Genomic DNA, 20,723 nt, shown 5'->3' with positions numbered 1-20,723 from the left:
CTGGGGTGTTGGTGGCCTTTTCCAAAACCTACCCTGTTGTGGAGGTACTTTACCCTCTTTGCTTCCTTCTCCACGCTTCAAAGGGGTAGTGGTGGAAGTGGAAGTCTTTGCCAAACCAACCCTCTGAAGGGGGGTCATGCCAGTTGTGGCAGGCACCAGGTCCATGGCAGCCAGGGCAAGTGTTTGGGTGGATTTGGGATCAGGTGTGGGGATGGGAGTGCGCTTTGTGGGCGAGGAATGTGAGGTATGCAATGTGGATGCATGTTTTTTATCCTTATGTTTCTGAGTGTCCTGTGATGTGCTGGTTGTGGTGCGGTTATGTGTGCTGTGGGGGTGGTGTATGGTGTCTTTGTCGCTTGGAGTGCTGCTGTTGTGTGCTGAGTGTGGATGACTTGGGTGCCTGAGTACTCTGGTGTGTGTGTGCTCTGGTCAGGTGGGGGCACTGGGAGTGTGGTTGCAGAAGCGACAGGAGCAGGACTGTGAGATTGGGACTGCAGAATGGCTGCCGTCACTGTGGAGGACAAAGACTGGACAGCTCTATGCAGGCCACCCACGTCCGAATGAATGCTCTCAATGAACGCAACAACCTGTGATAAGTTGTTGCCATGATCCTGGAGGGCATTCAGGAGCGCAGTCTGACCCACACACAGCTGCCGCAAGATGTCTATGGCCTCCACACTGTGGGCAGCAGGGGAGACAGGGGCAGGGGCAGCGGTGCCTGGTGGGAAGGAGACTCTACCCTTCTTAGGGCTGCGGGCCCGGATACCACTTGGGGGAGCATCAGGGAGGGTGGACACAGGACGGCAGACGAAGAAGCAGATGTCCGGTGGAGTGTGAAGATGTTGTGGTAGGTGTTTCAGGACCGACTCCTCCAGGGCACTCCTGTCACCCTCCGAGGCACTGGTCCCCACAGTGTCACTGTATTTCTGGGGACCAGTAATGCCAGAAGCTTCCCCTACGGTGTCGGGCCCCTCTCCTTCCCTGCCCTCGGTAAATGCTGCAAGAGACAGAGACATGGCTTCAGTAAAGTGGCTTGCTCGCAAACAAACTTTTGCTATACAAACAGAAATACTTGGACCGAAAGTCCCGCATCCAACTTTTCCATGTACTGTATGCATAATCTCAATTCCTGGAATGATCAGCTGATGCATGTAAAAATGCTTAGTGGATAGTCGTGCACCATGTTGCGTTGACACTGCCAAATTTCTGTGCATGTGTCTACATCTCGACATTACATCCTATCGTCTGTAGGCACACCTACATGCCTGCAGGTAAGAGAGCTAAACATTCAAATATGTTGTGTTTCTCACACTTGAAGTGTGAAGACACTGAACCCCACAAATACAAACAGAAACCTAGACATTGTTAAGTGACATTACCTCCTTACATCCACTATGTTTGCCAATGAAGCACAACTACTGTTTAACAATTGTAACCACTTTGTAGAAGTATAAATTAGATGGAAGTGCACACAACAAATCTCTCAATGCAAACCTAATATGATGCTCACTACTGTTCACTGCCAGTTGATGTCTCTGAGACTCACACTGCTGCATATGTCACATGGACACTTTGGGCACCATTAGCATTGCGGGCGGACTTTGTCCGCCCGCCATAGCCCGGGGGAATGGGACCACCCGCAATGCATGCGGCGGTCCCACAGATACAATTAGGATGCGCCCGCCACACTGGCGGGCGCATCCCGCATTTTTAACATTGCGGCGGCCGGTGCAGAAAGCACCGCCTGCTGCAAGGCCAAAAATGCAAGTGCCTGCCACATTGTACATGCAAATGCAGGGGGGTACCATAGGTACCCCCATGTGCACCCCCTAAAATTACCTGGGGGGCCCGCTACGGGCCCCCAATGTGAAAGACCGCATGCCTTACCATGGCGGCGTTGCCGCCACGTAATAGCAAATCCCCGCATGCATCCTGATATAGATGGCGGTGTCTAACAGACACCGCCACCATATCAACAGCAGTCTGCCCGGTAGGCAATCGGGCGGATTGCCTACCGGCGGAAAACCGGCAGACGGTCTTTCCGTCTGCCGGGGTCCCCCCTGCCATTGTAATATGGCGGGGGGAATTGGCAGGTGGGCGGGAGAAAATGTCGGGCGGATCCCCACCGCCCGCATGGCAGTGGCGATCCACCCGACATACTAATGGACCTCATATTTTGAGGGGATGAAGCGCTACTAAGCCCGTATACTAATGTTGTCACAAAGACAATGCACAATAGCATGATTTGGGCAATGTGATGCAAGGCCATTGCGTCTTGTGACATGTCACATTCTAACACCAATTCAATTGCCTGCCAAGCGGTCAATGATCCAAGGCATGAGAGTGCCTTCTGTGGATGAAGCTATGAGTGTCCTCCATAAGGACAGCTAATGTGTGCCAATACCTAGGCTCTGCCATCTGACATCCCTACGTTGTGCCGAATGATGACATCCATTACACATCAATGTTCCAGGAAATTGCTCACTGATTGGAAGCAATAGCCACAACTTCACCATGTATTGATGGATATGGACACTGTAGGAAAGTAGGATCTGCTTCTTATGGTTACCCCCACTTTTTGCTATATGTTACACTGTTTTTGACTAGTCTGACTGGGATCCTGCTAATCAGGACCCCAGTCTATCTGTTTTCTCCTTAAAACGTTATACCTGTACTTAGGTACACTCCAGATTGGCTACTGGGGTACCCTTGTCAGTCCCTAGTATATGGTTCACATGTACCCAGGGCATTGGTACCCCAGAGGCCTCCCAAGGGCTGAAGCATGTATTATGCCACCCATGAGAGGCCATGCAAACTGGAACTACAGGCCTGCCCTTGCAGCCTGTGTAAGATGGTGCATGCACCACTTACTTTAGATATAGGTTTACTATATCTATAGGTCACTACACTTGAAAACTATAAGTCACCCCTATAGCAGGCCTTGACAATCCTGAAGGCAGGGTGCTGGGTTTTACATGAGAGGGTGGCCCTGCATGAACAGAGCCCCTCTGCAGCCTTCGGAGACCATTCTTCCAAGTTGTCGGTGACGCAGCCAGACATATAGGAAGAGGTGCATTATATGCTCGTGTAAAATGCTATCTCGAAAATGGCTGCAACAAAACATGTTGTGTTTGGTATCAAGCACATTGAAATCATACCTCCACACCGGTAACCAGTGTGGGAGGTATGATTCCACCCTTCTGAAGCAAGCTTCATGGGCTCACTGGTCTTTCCGGTACCAGCCTTCTCGACCCAGGCAGCACAAAATGGTTGCTGTCGATCAGAGACACATTTCTGCCCTCCTGCTGCTGATCCAAGCTCGAGCAGGGGAAGGCAGGACAATAGTCATCCTGTCACAGGGAGCTGTGACCACCTCCCTGACAGGATTTAGTGTATTGGGGCTGTGGTGGATGCACTTCCAAAGTGCCTGAAAGTCTGTAACTGGGGCACACTTGGTGTCTCTGTCCAGTCCAGTTCAAACCAGTACTGGGAGCCGTTGGCTTCTGCTCTTGTGTGAAACTGGACAAAGGACAGGAGACTATCCTCCCCTCTGTCCTGACCCTCCCTTGGGAGGATCCCCTGAATCTGTCCAACCCTCTCCCATGGGTACAAAAGGGCTTACCTGGCTCTAGGACCCTAGATTCAACGTGGACAAGATTCTGATCAAGAAACCACTGAACTTCAACCGTCTGGACACTCTGGACTTCAACTGGGCCTGACTTAGTCTCCCTCTCCATCTAAAGCATTGTCTGTGCCTGTGCACCATACAGGCTCCGTGTAGGACCTGTGGAGCATCAAGGACATCCGAAGTATCTCACTTGGGGTGAAGGAGTCATTCCCCTGCATTCGCAGGCACCGTAACGCAATTGACCAGTCTGCTGATCCTGAGCTCCTGCGGACTCCAAAGGCTCCAGCAACACAGGAGGAGGGTTTCTACGTTGCTTGAGGTTGAGCTGCTGTCTCACCGAGTTTGAGGCCAGTATCTCTCGTGGGGACCAGATAACCCGAACCCCTGTGCACAGCGTACTTTTGCAATTGCATATGCTTGTTTGGCAATCCCCAACTAAGTGCATTGGGCTATCGATAGCATCAACATCTGCACACATTTTGTACAAAGGACTTTGGCCTCCTCGCACTCTGTGCCCTGCAAGCTGTTGTTTTGTGAAACTGCTAGAGTTCCCCTCGCGACTTCTGTGCCTTCGCCCTTTGGGTCCATTTGAGGGACATCACTGATTTTCTTGGGCTCCCTGGTTGCTCCAGGCCTGCCCTGACTCCCTTACTGTGGTGAGTCTCCTGGTCCTTGCTAGGCCAGACCGTGACCTTCCTTGACCCTCTTCGTGGGTTGCCACTGCCAAGGATTGTTGGTTCTCCCGCCGGACACCGACCCCATAGCACTCGACATCCTTCGTGGGACAGCTCGTATCCGGCTCCTGGTTGTCCTCAACATCTCCTGGTCCCTGTGGCTGCAGAGTCAAAGTCTCCATCTTCACACCTGAAGCACCCGACATCGGTGGGCATTTGTCTACCGAGACCCTGGTCACTCCTTAGTGACCCAGACTCTGTCCCCTCTGCTTCCAGGTTCCTTCCTTCAAGAATCCACCTGTGGGTTCCACCGGACAATTGTCTTCTTTCCAGCAGTGGCATTTCTTCGAAGACTCCCATTGAGAACGACGGCGGTTTCCGACGCCACTTTGACCCTATACATCCAGATCCCCTGGGATAGGTAACTCTGGTTCTTCGGTATCCATGGGTGGGGTGGCTCTCCAACCTTCTGTGTTCTAAAGGGTTTCCTCGTAATCCACTAAGAAGGCTTCTTAAACACTAAAACTGCAACCGCGACTCTCCCATTGAATCGTACGTAGCATGCAGTTGTGTTCTCACAGTGCACTCGTCCTCCGTGGGGTCCCTATCTACTCACCTTGGGTGGTTCCTTGGGGTTCCAGTGATTCTACAACCTTTAAACACTGTCTTGACTCGAGTCGTGGTTCTTATACCACTATTTTAGTATATAGTTTGGTCTCACCCTGGAGCCCACTGTGTATTAGTGCTACTTACGTTTATTTCTGTGCTACAGTATTGTGTGCTTTTTGTTTATCTGTGTGTAGCAGATACTGTGAGGTATTTAAGGTGTGTTATAATAATATATACCAGGCCAACTTCTCTCAGACACACCTCCACAATGCACACATACTGAGGACTTCAACTTTGAATGAAAATATTTATGCAAACAAAAGTCACTGTACAACACCTCACTCACATCGCAATTTGACTCACCCACTGATCACATCCAACCATGTTAAGCCTAGTGCCAAAACAATCTCACAATAGACACGTTTTGCTACATTGCTTCAAACTTCCACTGTCTAACCATCCCAGACATGTTGCCAAGTGCACAATTATCAAATGCAGATCAGCCAGTGCATCACTGCAATCATCACCATCGACACCATCAGTGACTGGTGCACTTGCTGTCACTGTGGCAGGAAATTACTTCATGTGATGGCATGCTGCTGATATTTGGCTAAATGTTTTGCATTGATGCTGTCATCTTTATCATTTAGAAAAACACAAACCATGGTACAGGTGTAACCTCTGCTAACACACTGCACCCCGAGTCCACATTTGTGCGTGTCTCTCTCCATATACAGATCATCACATGAGCACACTATTGTGGAAGCCACACAGCACACACAAGGCTGACAAGTATACTGGGATACACACTTCACACAACGTCTTCTCCTATGGATGAATATTTCAGTTCAGGCAACATTCACCAGATGGTAGATGAAAACATGTCAAGCTGAATTGCTATGACAACTATTTCCCACATGAGAATCAAAATGTTGTACAAATGCAGAACCTCTGCACTCGCCACGTAGGCTACTTAGAAGCCATTGCATCACACTAGAGACATCCCAGAGGTCCTGCCTTGCACTGGGCTGGGATTAGTGCAGTCACTCATGGGCAAAGTTACACTTAGCACAATACTCACCCCCAGCTTGCTGCTGTTGGGCCCTCAAGCGTCCATCCAACTCTGGCTGTGTGACTGCCAAGATGCGGGCCATTAGTGGGTTCATGTTCCTGCGCGCCAACCTGCCACTTCGAGGGACCAGCCCCAGCGTCATTTCTGCGACGCTTTTTCTCATTCGGCAGATGTCATCCCACCTTTTGTGGCAGTGTGAATGGCGCCGGTTGAGACCCCCATTGACCACACCTTGCGGGCGATTGCCCTCCATATGGCTTTACGCTGATGGACCTTGACCTGTAGGCATGGGAGGCAACAAGAGGAATATTTTCAACACTGCGTTGTGCACCATTGTATGCCAGTCCAGGAGCATGTAAACACATAGCACACAGATACATCAATGGAAAGCAGAGGCCAAAGACCATGTCACATTGTACACTTGGAGTAAGCTATCTTATTCCAATGTAAGCATCTATGATGATGGACACACTACCTGCCCATCACATACACATGCAAAGTGACAGTACAAAAATAAAGGTGAAACTGTCCTCATCTGTGATGCACTATGTGAGTGAGCATGACATACGATGCACTGTAAATGATGTGTATTGGTCAGACTCACTGTGTCTTACACTACACACCCCATACTGTCCTTGGCCATTGCATAGCTACACATGTCATGGAGGTCACAATCAGGTAATTGATCTTACATTCTCCACCTCTTGTCACAAGGTGTAGGCCTGTCTTGTGTACTCCTCAGGCCTCTAATTGCTGCTTCATAAATAGGAGGGTGGACAACACATATGTCTTTCCAAGTCATTTTAGTGATGGGGAATTGATACATTGTGCATTTACTTGACAAACCTGCGGGCTTTTCACTGACTAAAATAGTGGTTCATCACAAGAATCACATGCATGTACCACGAAAATAATGACACGGTGCATACACATCTGAGACTCTACACATAATGGAACCAAAAGAAGGATGACATGTCCATTTTACATTTAGCAGATGTGTGAGAGGTGAGTTGCCACCAATATAGACAGATAGAGGCCATGTACTCCTGTGCAGACTGGCCACATCTACATAGGGTCACTATCAAAGCAGTACACCCATTAATCAGTACCCTCTGGCCGTTTTACATTTTGCATCTAACACATGATCATATGCACACTTAATGAACTATTACATGACATGGCACAGGGAATGTGTGTTCAGAGTGAGAGTTCCTCAAATCAGCAGTGTAACTGTACAACTGCTAAACCACGTTATGTCCATATCATCATTGCACGCAGTCAGGGATCTGGGGGAATAAGACTATGCACTCCTTTGACGTGAAGTCATTCTGCTATGCAGTGTATCACACATTTACATGACCCATTCTCAGAACGACATGTGTAATGTTTGGCTTTAATGGAGCTGCCCCATTGTCTAGGGTGCCACCCTCCCCACATACTCAAGTGCAAACAAATTCTACGTCATGTATGGCCCATTCCAATAGCAAAATCTGAATGCATTAACATTGACTTGCACTCACAGGCACATACTAGTATACAGTAACATAATGTAAGCATTCTGAGTACTCTAAAACCTTTACTCATTCACTTACCAGTACCTCTGGAGCACCATATAGCTTGCCCACCAGGACCTCCAGCTCCTCTGTGGTGAAGGGACGGGCCCTGATATTCTCTGTACGAGCCATGACTGGGTCCAGAGTAGAGGTACAGCATAGGTTGGTGGTGATGAATGGCAGGCAGCAACGTCTGTATGCAAGTGACTGGTGTGGCTATCTCACAAACATTTATAGGCCCCTAGGGTTGTTCCAGGGGTACTCTGCTGATGCAATTGGTCCACCTGGTTAGCATCATTCAATTGTGGCCAATGCCTGTCACCGCAGTGGCGGAGCACGCCTACCGCGATGTTCAAAACTGAAAGGCACTACCTCAATGGTGGTTCCCATTGGCTGCAATGACATTTGCATATGCGGTTTCACACCGCGGGGGTCAGGATGTTTCTACCGCAATCCTACATCATTCATTTGTGGCCAATGCCTCTCATCGCAGTGGCGGAGAACCCCTACCGCGCATGTAAACACGTTGTTTATTAGCATTCTCGCTTTGCGAATTACATCACTGATCCCAACACATTTAGCAAAACAAATTTCAGCTCGTTGTAAAGTGAATTGAGAGTGTGACATTTAACTTAAGTATGCCCACACATGTCATGGCAGTACATGCGATTAAATGCATTGGTATGCTCATAGTCACATGTCAAATTTCATCCATCTGTGCATGTATACAGATTTCATGTTGAGTTGCCTATCTTTTTTGTGAACATGCCAATGTGTGTGATGCAAACTCCTCCCACAGTCATGATGGACTGACCACGTAATGTGCATATATGTCTGTACACAGTGCTGTATTTATATTGATAGTTGTCCAGCTTATACTGACTGGGCTCATTTTTTAATGATGTGCTTAGTGTGACTAAAGCTTGAGGTTGTGCAGTGACAGCAGCTACATACAACTCTTTGATGCAGTTAGCCACATGTGCTGTGTCAGCTACACACAGGGCTGGGGACACATGATGTAGCAGTGTACCATATACCATACACATAGTCTGATTTTGATTTGACAGTACTGAGTATGTACATCCTGGCTACAGGAATGACTACGGGAGATCAAGGTGTCTGCATGTCACTTGTGCATTAAGCTGTTTTTACAGTCCTGTAAATGTTGTGGTTGTGTTAGTCATTATGTAAGATGTTACCCACATCTCATCTCTGACTAATTTTTACATGTGTCCCCTGCCACAATACTTAGGAGACGACCACCTGTGTATCGGCCTTTCCCAGAGCTGGAGACAATGGAAGATACCGACATCATTAAGAAATTTTGCCTTCAAGAGCCATGTGCTCAGTTGGAGCCCCATTTGAGGCCTCACAGAACATATCCAACAGCTTTGACACCAACAGTAGAGGTGATGGCCGCCCTGCATTTCTTTGCCACTGGGTCATTTCAGTACACGGGGGCCATCGCAGTTGGGATGTCTCAACCTATGTTCAGCATGGTGTTGCGTGATGTCCTGTCCAGTTGTTAACCTACAAGGACAGCTACATTCACTTTCCAAGGAGACAAGAATTGGCAGATGTGAGGGGGGAATTTTATGACATTAGTCACATACCTAATGTTGGAGCCATTGACTGCACACACGTTGGCCTTGTTCCACCACAGGCACGTGAGCACATCTACCGTAACAGGAAGCATTAAAATTCAATAAATGTACTAGTGGTATGCCAAGTGGATCTGATTATCTCCTACATGTGTGCCAAATCTCCGGGTTCTGCATATGACTCCTACATACTGCGTACAATTGATGGAAAATCTGCATCCGGAGCGTACGTGGCTTGTTGGTGAGTGAGCTGTGTCAAGTAGTGTGCTGTATGTGTGACATGCTGGTCTCCTCAAATATTTCTATTACAAATTTGGTCTGTGTTTCTCACAACTAGGTGACTCTGCGTATCCCAAACGGCCCTGGTTGCTGAGCCCACTGAGGAATCCAAAGACACCGGGGGAAGTCCACTTTAATGATGCCCATGGGAGGACACGTCGTGTAGTGGAGCATGCTTTTGGACTTCTGAAGGTTAGATTTCAAGATTGGTGGTGCACTACTCTCCTCACTCCCCAAAAGGTGTGTCAGATCATAGTTGCATGCTGCATGGTCTACAATCTGGCCTTGTGCAAAGAGATCCCCCTGATTCTGGACGACGAAGATCAGCAGATGCCCCCAGCTGCAAATCCACACATGCCCAGTCACGATGATAGTTGTGATGAGGAAGGTCTTAACCTGCGTCAACAGCTCATCGCCAACTACTTCCCCTGAGTGTAAGTTACCATTGAGCAGCTATGACTGTGTCTGTTTGCTTTGCTGTTAGTGCTGAAGCATAGATGATGTGTTGGGATGCTGGCTGTTGTTGGCACACTGCTACGGGCTAGTGTGTATGGCACAGTGTTTTTGTTTCCTCTTACCTCATGTTTATGTTGATGGTGTTGGTCAGCGTTATATGGGATGAATATTGTACAATGTTGACTAGTGGTGTGTTGTTGCTGTAATGCCATCATATGACAACTCAATGTCATCTTTTTGTGTCATTCTAGGTTCCTCCGCCCCATCAATGTCTCGTCACAATCAAAGCTTGTGGTACATTAGAATCAGAGTTTCCATTGTACATACTGTGATAAACATGGAACTGACACAAAGGCATAGGTGTGTAAATTGTGTTCATTTTCTATTAGATTGTGTTAAATTTACCGTGAGTGAAAAATGTGTTATGCATACTGAGTGTATGAGTTGTCAGTGATGGTAACAGGCAAATAGAGTAGTCACCACAATTATGGAATTACACAGTCCAACAAACTCCTTCCATCAACATGGCAATGTGGGATTGAAAAATCAACAAAGTCAATGTTCAGTGCGACACTGGTGACATCATGAGTGGCACAGCAACTTCGCTTTGGTTGGTGCTTTGCCACGTGATTCTTCCAATGCCGTTTCTCGGATATCTCCTATTGCGTTTGGCGGGGGGGGCGCTCTGCTGCAGGCTCAGAAGTGCAGCTCACCCCTCTATGTGGCCGGATCTGAGGTGGTGGGAGTATCAGCAGGCAGGCCACTGGAGGGGGGTGAGCCCTTATTTCAGCAGCATGTATGTCCCTCAGAACACCCACAAGCTTGCCCATGAGATCCACAAGTTGTCCCATTTGTGTGTCCATGGACCTCTGCAGCAGGCGGGGCTCACGCAGTTCCTCTACAACCTGACCCATCTGTCCCTGGTTCTGTTGGAACGCACCAAAGACTCTTGCGAAGGTGACCAGGGCTTCTGTCTCAGTGTCCTCATGTGATTGTCCCCCAGTTGCCCTCCCACCTGCCCTGCTGACACAGACTAGTGGCCTTGGCTGTACACACACCTGCACACTGTCCCTGGCATCCTTGGCTTGGGTGGTGGTGTTGGTAACCACTGAGCCAGGGACAGTGTTGCAGGCAGCGGTGGTGATGGTGGAGGTGGCTGCAGCACAGGTCGTTGTAGCAGGAGTCAACGTAGATGTTGTCGCTGCTGTGTTGATAGTTGTGGTGGTGGGGACAATGAGGCCCTGAGACGGAGGGCACCCTGGCAGTCCTGAGGGGCCAGGTTGTTGCTCCTCCTCCGAGACACATAGAGAATCAGCATCAGAGAGTTCATGTTCCGGGGGGGAGAGACTGGCTCTGCTGATTGGTGGTGTTCTCGCCAGCTGTTGATTGCGAATCTCCAGTTGAACAGAGGTTAGATTGTCAGTTAAGTACATTCCACAACTTTGGTGACCCAGTTTTGGATGTTTTAGTTAATACGCCAAACTTTTTGCATTGTAATCATTTGGTTTGGTAAAAGATTATCAGCATTATGACATGATGTAGAGGTACATACATTACTTGTTATTAGGGTAACATGTAAATACCAACCATTTGACATGTACAGATAGTGTGTTTACAAGGCCATGTCATCATCTACCAACTTGGTGCACATCCACTTTATTTTATGCTGGGATATTGTAGAATTTTCTGATAATCTGTTTCAGCTATGCCAAAACGTCCTAATTTCAGTTGGTGATTTTTGTTTGAACTCATGTGGTTTTGTTCGTTTGACAGATTGTCCATGCATGTGTTGTGTTCATGTGGGCCTTCATGCTATGAAACAATGGGACTTTCACATTGCATTGTGTGCTTTGCATGATTGGACCATGAATTTATTTGCATGGGACTTTGTGATTCAAAGTGTAATTTATGTGACTTTTACATGGGCTTAGCTGTGTGCGCACTGGATGTGAAATATGGCTCTTGTCAGGGTTGGCTAACAAGTGAGGGATGTGGTGCTCATATGGCTCCATGCAGTTTGAGAAGGATGACAGGGTGCATGCGCTGACTACCTACCTGTTATGTGGCACTGTCTGCCACATGGCTGTGCGATGGTGGAATGTTCCATCCTGTTCAGGGGTGATGAGAGTGAGCATGAGATGGCTACCTACCTGTAACGTGAAGCCGAACAATGAAATGGCTGCCACATGGTTCTGGGTGGGGGAGTGTTCCATCCTGTTCAGGGGTGATGTAAGGGGGACTGGCGGGAGTTGTAGTGCTAGCTGACTGTCCACCTTCCCTGTTGAGATGGCTGCCTACATGTAAGCTGAAGCATAGCAATTAAATGGCTGCCACATGGTTCTGGGTGGGTGGAGTGTTCCATCCTACTCAGCTGTGAGACAAAGGTGCCTGATGGTAGTTGTAGTGCTGGCTGCCTGTCCACACCCCCTACCTCCCTGTTGAGAAAGGCTACCTCCCTGTGAAGTTGTGCAGAGGAAGGTAATAGGTTACACATGGCTCTTGGGTGGGGGGAGTGTTCCATCCTGCTCAGCTGTGAGGCAAAGGGTCCTGGTGGGAGTTGTAGTGCTGGTTGCCTGTCCACACCCCACCTCCCTTTTGAGAAGGCTACCTCCCTGTGAAGTGGAGCAGAGGAAGGTAATAGGTTACACATGGCTCTTGGGTGGGGGGAGAGTCCATCCTGCTCAGCTGTGAGGCAAGGGGGCCTGGTAGGAGTTGTAGTGCTTGCTACCTGTACACTTACCCCCATGGAAATATTGCTAGCTACCTTTGAGGTGAATCAGAGGAAGGAATGGTAGATATGTGAGACATGTGTTGGGAAGAGTGTGTTGTACGTAAGTGCATTTCGGTCTTGAGAGTGTAGCTTTATGCTTGTGCAAGACAGTACATGGCAGTGTGATGGTTAACAATTGTTGGTACTTACCAGTCTCCACTCCCCCAGCTATTCCTGCGAGACTCTCTGGATGCAGGATGGCAAGCACCTTCTCTCCCATTCAGCGAATGTTAGTGGTGGAATGGGAAGGCCACCGCCAGTCCTCTGAGCTGCCTCATGGTTTCTGTTGGCACAGTATTTCACCCTGGTCTTTAGGTCATGCCACCTCTTCTTGGTGTCATGCAGGGTGGTCCCTACTGCATTGACTTTGTTGACAGTCCTTTCCCACATTTGATTTTTTCTGACTATTGGGGTCTATTGGACCATGCTTTCAAACAAATGTGGTTCTACTCTAATTATCTCATCTACCATCACTGACAACTCATTGTCTGTGAATGTAGGCATATTTTTCTGTGATATGGTGTGTGATGTGCAAATAAGTGACAAGTGCAGGTAGGTAGGTGGTGGTGGAGATGTGTGAGGTGTATGTTGGAAGTGTTGGTGTGGTTTGTTGTGATGGTGTGTTGTGTGATGATTTGCCTCTCCGTTCAACTGTGATGTATGGCCCTTCACTGCTGGAGTTGTGCAAAGGATGATGGTCTGGGAAGAGTTTGGTTTTATACTCAGTTATGTGGGTGTGTCAAAATGAGGAATGTCTGTCAGGTGTATTTTCCATGTTGACCAGGGATTTAATTGTTTTTTAATACCTTGGGGGTGTGTCATTGGGGCGTGTCAGATGTGTTTGAGGATAGAGGAGAGAACAGGCACACTCGGAGGCCTTGTTGTGTAGTTGCATTCGACCGCCATTCACCTTTTCGTGTGACTGAAGCGTTCGTAACGCAAAGATCGTGACACCACCTCCGCCATCTCATCATAATTTCACTTGCGGTTATTCCACAAGAGGATCAGCCTTTTTAATGCATTCAGCAGCTTTTCCGACCGCCGCGGTCAGATTTTCTGTTTTCCGGGACGTGGAGGACGGTTTATTGTGAAATCCGACCGCCGCAGTCGAATTTTACATTCATCGCATCGTAATGACACTGCCGGTTTTGCAACGGAACATGCGGGCAGGTTTTTTCCGGAAGCACGGCAGTCTGAGGGCTTTTCCGTCCGCCATCGTAATGACCCCCATAGTTGTTAATAATATCGACTATTTTGTTTTTTGTATGTTTAAAATAATTGTTTTAATGTTAATAGTAGTTATTTTATATGTATAAATATTATTTTTAATTTTAAAGTATATATATATATTTTTCTTATTTTTAGGAGCAAGATGTTGGGTTCATAGAGGATAAAGGTGGGGAGTGATTACAAATATATTTGTTTAAAGTAATATATATTTTTTAATTTACATTTATTTTATTTAGGAGCTGGGTTGGGTTTTATAGGGGATAAGGGTGGGGAGTAATTTAAAATATATTTGTTTATAGTAATATATATGTATATATATATTTTCTGTAATTTAATAATTAATATTTTATTGAAAGGTTATCAATTATAAAAAATATTTTAAAAAATAATTTTAGTTTCTTTTTATTTTGTTTCTTTTTGAGGTGTTGATATTTTTTTAATTTGAAGAAAAATTTTTGTTAAATATTTTTATTTTAGTTAATTTTTTTAAATTACATTTTTTATTTGTATGTATAAAATATGATTACTTGTATTTGTTTAAAGAAAACAATTTAAAAAAATGTTTAAAAAAATTAAATTAGAAAATGTTTTTGTAAAAAGATTGAAATTTTCGAAGTTTGATTTATTTTATAGTTATTGGAACTTCATAACAAATTTTATTTTTGAATTAAATCTTTTAAAAAATATATATTAAAAAATCCCCAAACATTTACATTTATAATCAATGTTATTAATAATTTATTGAATTTTAGCAAAATTGTGAATATTTTTATGATTAAAAATAAATATTGTTATTTTATTGTGTTAAATTTCTAAATTTTTATGTATTTTCTTTTTTAATATTTTAATTTTTGGGTACTTTTTCAGAATATAGTTAATTGGGAGTTGGAATAGTTAATAATTTTGTTTTATTATCCAGCACATTCCGACTTTAGCTAGTTTGGAGTTGGAATATTAATATTTAATTATGTATTATCCAGCACCTTCCCTTAGTTTAGTTAGTATGGAGTTGAAATAGTAATTTTTCATGGTTTATTATCCAGCACTTTCCCTGAGTTTAGTTAGTTTGGAGTTGGAATAGTTATTTTTCAATGTGTATTATCCAGCCCTTTCCCTCAGTTTAGTTAGTTTGGAGTTGAAATAGTAACTTTTATTTGTTTATTATCCAGCACTTTCCCTGACTTTAGTTAGTGTGGAGTTGGAATAGTAATTTTTAATTGTTTATTATCCAGCACTTTCCCTGAGTTTAGTTAGTTTGGAGTTGGAATAGTAATTTTTCATGGTTTATTATCTAGCACTTTCCCTGAGTTTAGTAAGGGGTCTATTAGGATGGCGGTCGGAAACCACCCCGACCGCCATGGTAGGGGAAAAAGACCGCCCGCAAGGACCTCGGCATAACCGCCAGTCCGATTAGTATGCTCCGCAGTCAAAACATTGCGGCGGTTGCTGCGGCTAGTAGCACCGCCGCGATATGAAAAGGAGCATGTCCTGCATATCCCTGCACAGTGCCTGTCACCTGGTACAGAGACATGTAGGGGAGTACCATGGGTACCCCCAGTGCACCCCCCAACACATTGGAGGCCTGCAGTGGGCCCCCGGAGACATTATCCGCATGCCTTTCCTTGGCATTTCCACCGCAGCGGAAAGGCTGGCTACCGATAGCATCATAATCATGCTGGCGGAGCCTGGCCCTGCACCAGCTCCATTTTAGCAGTCCAGTTCCGCCCGCCAGGCAGGTGTGCGGACTGCTACTGGCAGAAAAGTGGCGGGCGGAATTTATCACCGCCGCGGTCATTGCCGCCATGCTAATGAGACCGGGTTGCGAAAGCGGACGAATGTCCGCCAGCGGTTGCACCGGCGGCGGCCATCCTAATAGACCTCTTAGTTTAGAGGTGGACTAGTAATTTTTTATGGTTTATTATCCAGCACTTTCCCTCAGTTTAGTTAGTTTGGAGTTGGAATAATAATTTTACATGGTTTATTATCCAGCAATTTCACTCAGTTTAGTTAGTTTGGAGTTGGAATAGTTATTTTTTAAGTTTTATTATCCAGTACTTTTACATAAATTATATATAGACAAGAAGACATATGGGATTTTATTATATTATTATGTTTATTCAAAATCAAGAGCATTTATTTTAGAAGTTCATATTTGAAAAACATTTTGTTCAATTTCATTACGTTTTTTAATTACTTATAAAAAATGGTAAGCACATTTTAATGTAAATCAGAATACATCATAAAATACAAAACATTTTAACATATATTTTGAATATACATTTACAATATTACAAATATATTTTGTAATACATTTATAATTTTTTAAACAATTTTGATAATTTTTACATTGGTATCCAAACACAATCATGCCATAGTAATATAAGTATAGTTTTGATATTTTTATTGTATACTTTTTTAGTTTTAGATTTTCACATTTATTTTAGAGAAAAAAAACATTTAAGTACATTAATTTTTAGATATGTTTTTAGTACATTTTAGATCATTTTATTTTTATAATAAAATAAAATATTTATTTTACAATGTTATAACTGTAAAAACATTTTGGTTATTATTTAGTATATTAAATAAAAAAAAATAGATGATATTTAATATATTAAATAATTTACATATATATTTCAATTTTTTTTGGGTAGGAGACATATTTTAGTTGTTAAACATCGTCATATTGTTTATAGATTAACAATATTGTTTTGCTAATTTTATATGTTGAAAATTAAACATATCTAAAAAACAAATATATATATATATATATATATATATATATATATATATATATTACCTACTGGCGGTCGCCAGTAGGTAGTTATAGTTAGGACCCCTTTTCCATAGGAAATCCGCAACATTCTATTTTGAATAACTTTGGCGCCGGTCGATGATTCCTCGCGAATTTCTCAAAATAGGCGGGGCGCTACGCTCCGCTCCTACCCTGAAAGTCTCGGGGGGATTCGTCAAGCGGGGGCTGAGATAAAAGGGGGGTCCCAAAACGCGTTTTTCCCATGAATTTTTCCATAGGACCTTTAGACAGAGCTACAGCCCGAACGGCTGAACAGAATTACTAGAAATTTGGCAGAGAGGTAGTCCCTATGTCAAGGAAGTGCCTTTTGTAGGTTTGGTGTAAATCTGTTCAGTAGATTCTGAGAAAATAGCCTTTAAATCAATATATATATCTGAGCCCGCTTACGGTACGCTTACCGTGCGCTTACCGTACGCGTACGGTGGCGTGCGCGAGCGCGATTCTGATTGGCTCTTCGATCTTAGTAAACATTCGAATCGGCCGAAACCAGGAAGCGGCGTCCGCCATTTTGTCTCTCGCACTGAGTGTTATTTATCAAACATGATGCCCAAAAACATGTTACGGGGCTGTTTTGACAACTCCCTCCCACATAGTCATGTTGAGGGAGTCCCCAAACATCCCCCAAGAGCAAAAACGGTTTTATTTTTTTTTCGGCAATTTCGCCGAGTACGCTTACCGTATGCTTACCGTAAGCGTACGGTAAAAAATAGAAATAAAAAAAACACTATCCACACTTACCCCACCCCCTGTGCTTTTGGTTGCCGTAGGCCACCAAATGTACAGGGCTTATTACAACAGTAAAAAAACTATATTTTGGCAACATGAAATTATAAAATCGAAATAAAAAAAACACTATCCACATTGACCCCACACCCTGTGCTTTTGGTGGCCGAAGGCCACCAAATGTACAGGGCTTATTAAAGTTGATAAAAACCGTGCACGGAACGCACTGCGTTAAGTGGGCGCGCACGCCTCGAATGGCGTAAAGTAACTTAGCATTTAAAAAACCGTACAAATTCACTGAAAAAACCATAGGTTTCACACACGTTATAGTTAGGAATTAGCATTTAAAAAACCTTGCAAATTCACTGAAAAAACCATAGGTTTCACACATGTTATAGTTAGCGGAAATTTTACTGATAAAAAACCAATGAAATTGCCCCGTTATAGTTAGTGCTGGCAACTATAACTCACGCGACCGCAATCTTCTGCTGATGACATATGTGTCTTTATAAAAAAAAATATTTGTAATATATGTATAGCTAAAAATGTATGGAAGAAGACATGGGCAAATAAGTGTCTAAATACAGTATTAGCATCAGCAGAGGATTGCGGTCGCGTGAGTTATAGTTGCCAGCACTAACTATAACGGGGCAATTTCATTGGTTTTTTATCAGTAAAATATCCGCTAACTATAACATGTGTGAAACCTATGGTTTTTTCAGTGAATATATATATATATTCACTGAAAAAACCATAGGTTTCACACATGTTATAGTTAGCGGAAATTTTACTGATAAAAAACCAATGAAATTCCCCCGTTATAGTTAGTGCAGGCAACTATAACTCACGCGACCGCAATCCTCTGCTGATGCTAATACTGTATTTAGACACTTATTTGCCCATGTCTTCTTCCATACATTTTTAGCTATACATATATTACAAATATTTTTTTTTCATAAAGACACATATGTCATCAGCAGAAGATTGCGGTCGCGTGAGTTATAGTTGCCTGCACTAACTATAACGGGGGAATTTCATTGGTTCTTTATCAGTAAAATTTCCGCTAACTATAACATGTGTGAAACCTATGGTTTTTTCAGTGAATTTGCAAGGTTTTTTAAATGCTAATTCCTAACTATAACGTGTGTGAAACCTATGGTTTTTTCAGTGAATTTGTACGGTTTTTTAAATGCTAAGTTACTTTACGCCATTCGTGGCGTGCGCGCCCACTTAACGCAGTTCGTTCCGTGCGCGCACGGTGCGCTTCGCGCACCGTGCGCGCACAGTGAGCACGCGGTGCGCTTCGCGCACCGCGCGCCCACTTTACGCAGTTAGTGCCGTGCACGCACGGTGGGCACGCGGTGCGATGACAAAGCAAGAAAGCACATCAACAAATCTGTTTCTGCTTTCCTCCGTGACTATGGTATGGGTGCCATTTACCACAACAACTTGCGTTATGACATGCAAGACATTTATAGAGGAGATGGTGTGCACTTCAATGATGAAGGGAACAGAGTCTTCCTCTTGAACCTTAGACTCTGCATCGGTACTTACTTGTAGGTACCACTAAAAAATCATTTCATAAACACAACGGCTCTTTTTAGAGCCCCCTAATATCTAAACACTTAAATCTGATTTTCATTTTTTTTTTTTTTTTTTTTCCTACCGTACGCTTACCGTAAGCTTACCGTACGCGTACCCCGTGATTTTTTTTAAAATCAATAAATGTTTTCTTTGTACTTTTCTGTCCTTCTTTGACCCCCTTACAAATGTTAGGGGGTCTGTAACTCTCCTCATTGCCCCCTTTCCTTGTTTTCACTCTTTTTTTTCAGAGTGAAATACACAAAATGGCGGCCGCCGCTTCCTGGTTTCGGCCGATTCGAATGTTTACTAAGATCTAAGAGCCAATCAGAATCGCGCTCGCGCACGCCACCGTACGCTTACCGTAAGCGTACGGTAAGCGTACCGTAAGCGGGCTCAGATATATATATTGATTTAAAGGCTATTTTCTCAGAATCTACTGAACAGATTTACACCAAACCTACAAAAGGCACTTCCTTGACCTAGGGACTACCTCTCTGCCAAATTTTGAGTAATTCTGTTCAGCCGTTCGGGCTGTAGCTCGTTCTAAAGGTCCTATGGAAAAATGCATGGGAAAAACGCGTTTTGGGACCCCCCTTTTATCTCAGCCCCCGCTTGACGGATCCCCCCGAGACTTTCAGGGTAGGAGCAGAGCGTAGCGCCCCACCTATTTTGAGAAATTCGCGAGGATTCGTCGACCGGCGCCAAAGTTATTCAAAATAGAATGTTGAGGTTTTCCTATGGAAACGTGGTCCTAACTATAACTACCTACTGGCGACCGCCAGTAGGTAATATATATATATATATATATATATATATATATATATATTCACTGAAAAAACCATAGGTTTCAGGGGTGTTATAGTTAGCTGGACTTTTCACTTGTACAAAACCATTGAAATTCCCCCGTTATAGTTAGTTCAGCTAACTATAACTCGCGCGCCCGCAATGCACTGCTGATGACGTCACATATTACATGACTCATGACATGGTCAGTGACATCACTCATGACATCACTCATGACATCTCAAATGACATCACTGATGACATCACTGATGACGTCATCCAGTGAAGGTGTGTTTTTCTGAAAATTAAATATGTTTTATATATGTATATCTCAAGGTCGATGGAAGAATAAATGGGTATTAAAGTGTCTAAATGGATGATTTGTTTTTGAAAAATTGATTGTGTAACTGACTGATTAAGTGTATCATAGTGAATACATGGCTTAGTGAGTAATGTTTAAATATGTAACTATCTGTATCAGTCTCTCACTTTGTGTATAAGTAGCTGCATGGGTTGGTGAGTAGCTACATGGGTGTCTATATAGGTTATTAGTTGGTTTTTTGAGTATCTGTCTGAGTGTCTGCATGGTTCGGTGGGGGGTATTACGTAGTGCATAGGTGCATGAATGAGTGACTCACTGTTTGTATGTGTTGAAGACAGCATGTGTGCAGGACTGTATGGGGGGATGAGTGTGTGTATGGGTGTGTTAGTGAGTGAATGACTGTCTCAATAGTGTCTTTATGAGTAACTACATATGTTTTAAACTAGTATATGTGACTATTGGTGTATATAAGTGAGTATATGTGAGAGTGAGAGATTGAAAGAGTTCCTGTATGAATAAGTATGTGTTTCTATAAGGGATTGTTTAAAAGACTTCGGTGCCGATCACAATCCGGTAAAAAATTCCCCCGTGCGACTCGTATCGGGTCTTTTTACCGTACGAATC

Source organism: Triturus cristatus, chromosome 1_1, assembly GCF_964204655.1.
Source record: "Triturus cristatus chromosome 1_1, aTriCri1.1, whole genome shotgun sequence".
In the NCBI taxonomy this organism is placed as follows: Eukaryota; Metazoa; Chordata; class Amphibia; order Caudata; family Salamandridae; genus Triturus; species Triturus cristatus.
Note: the sequence above shows the minus strand (reverse complement) of the source record.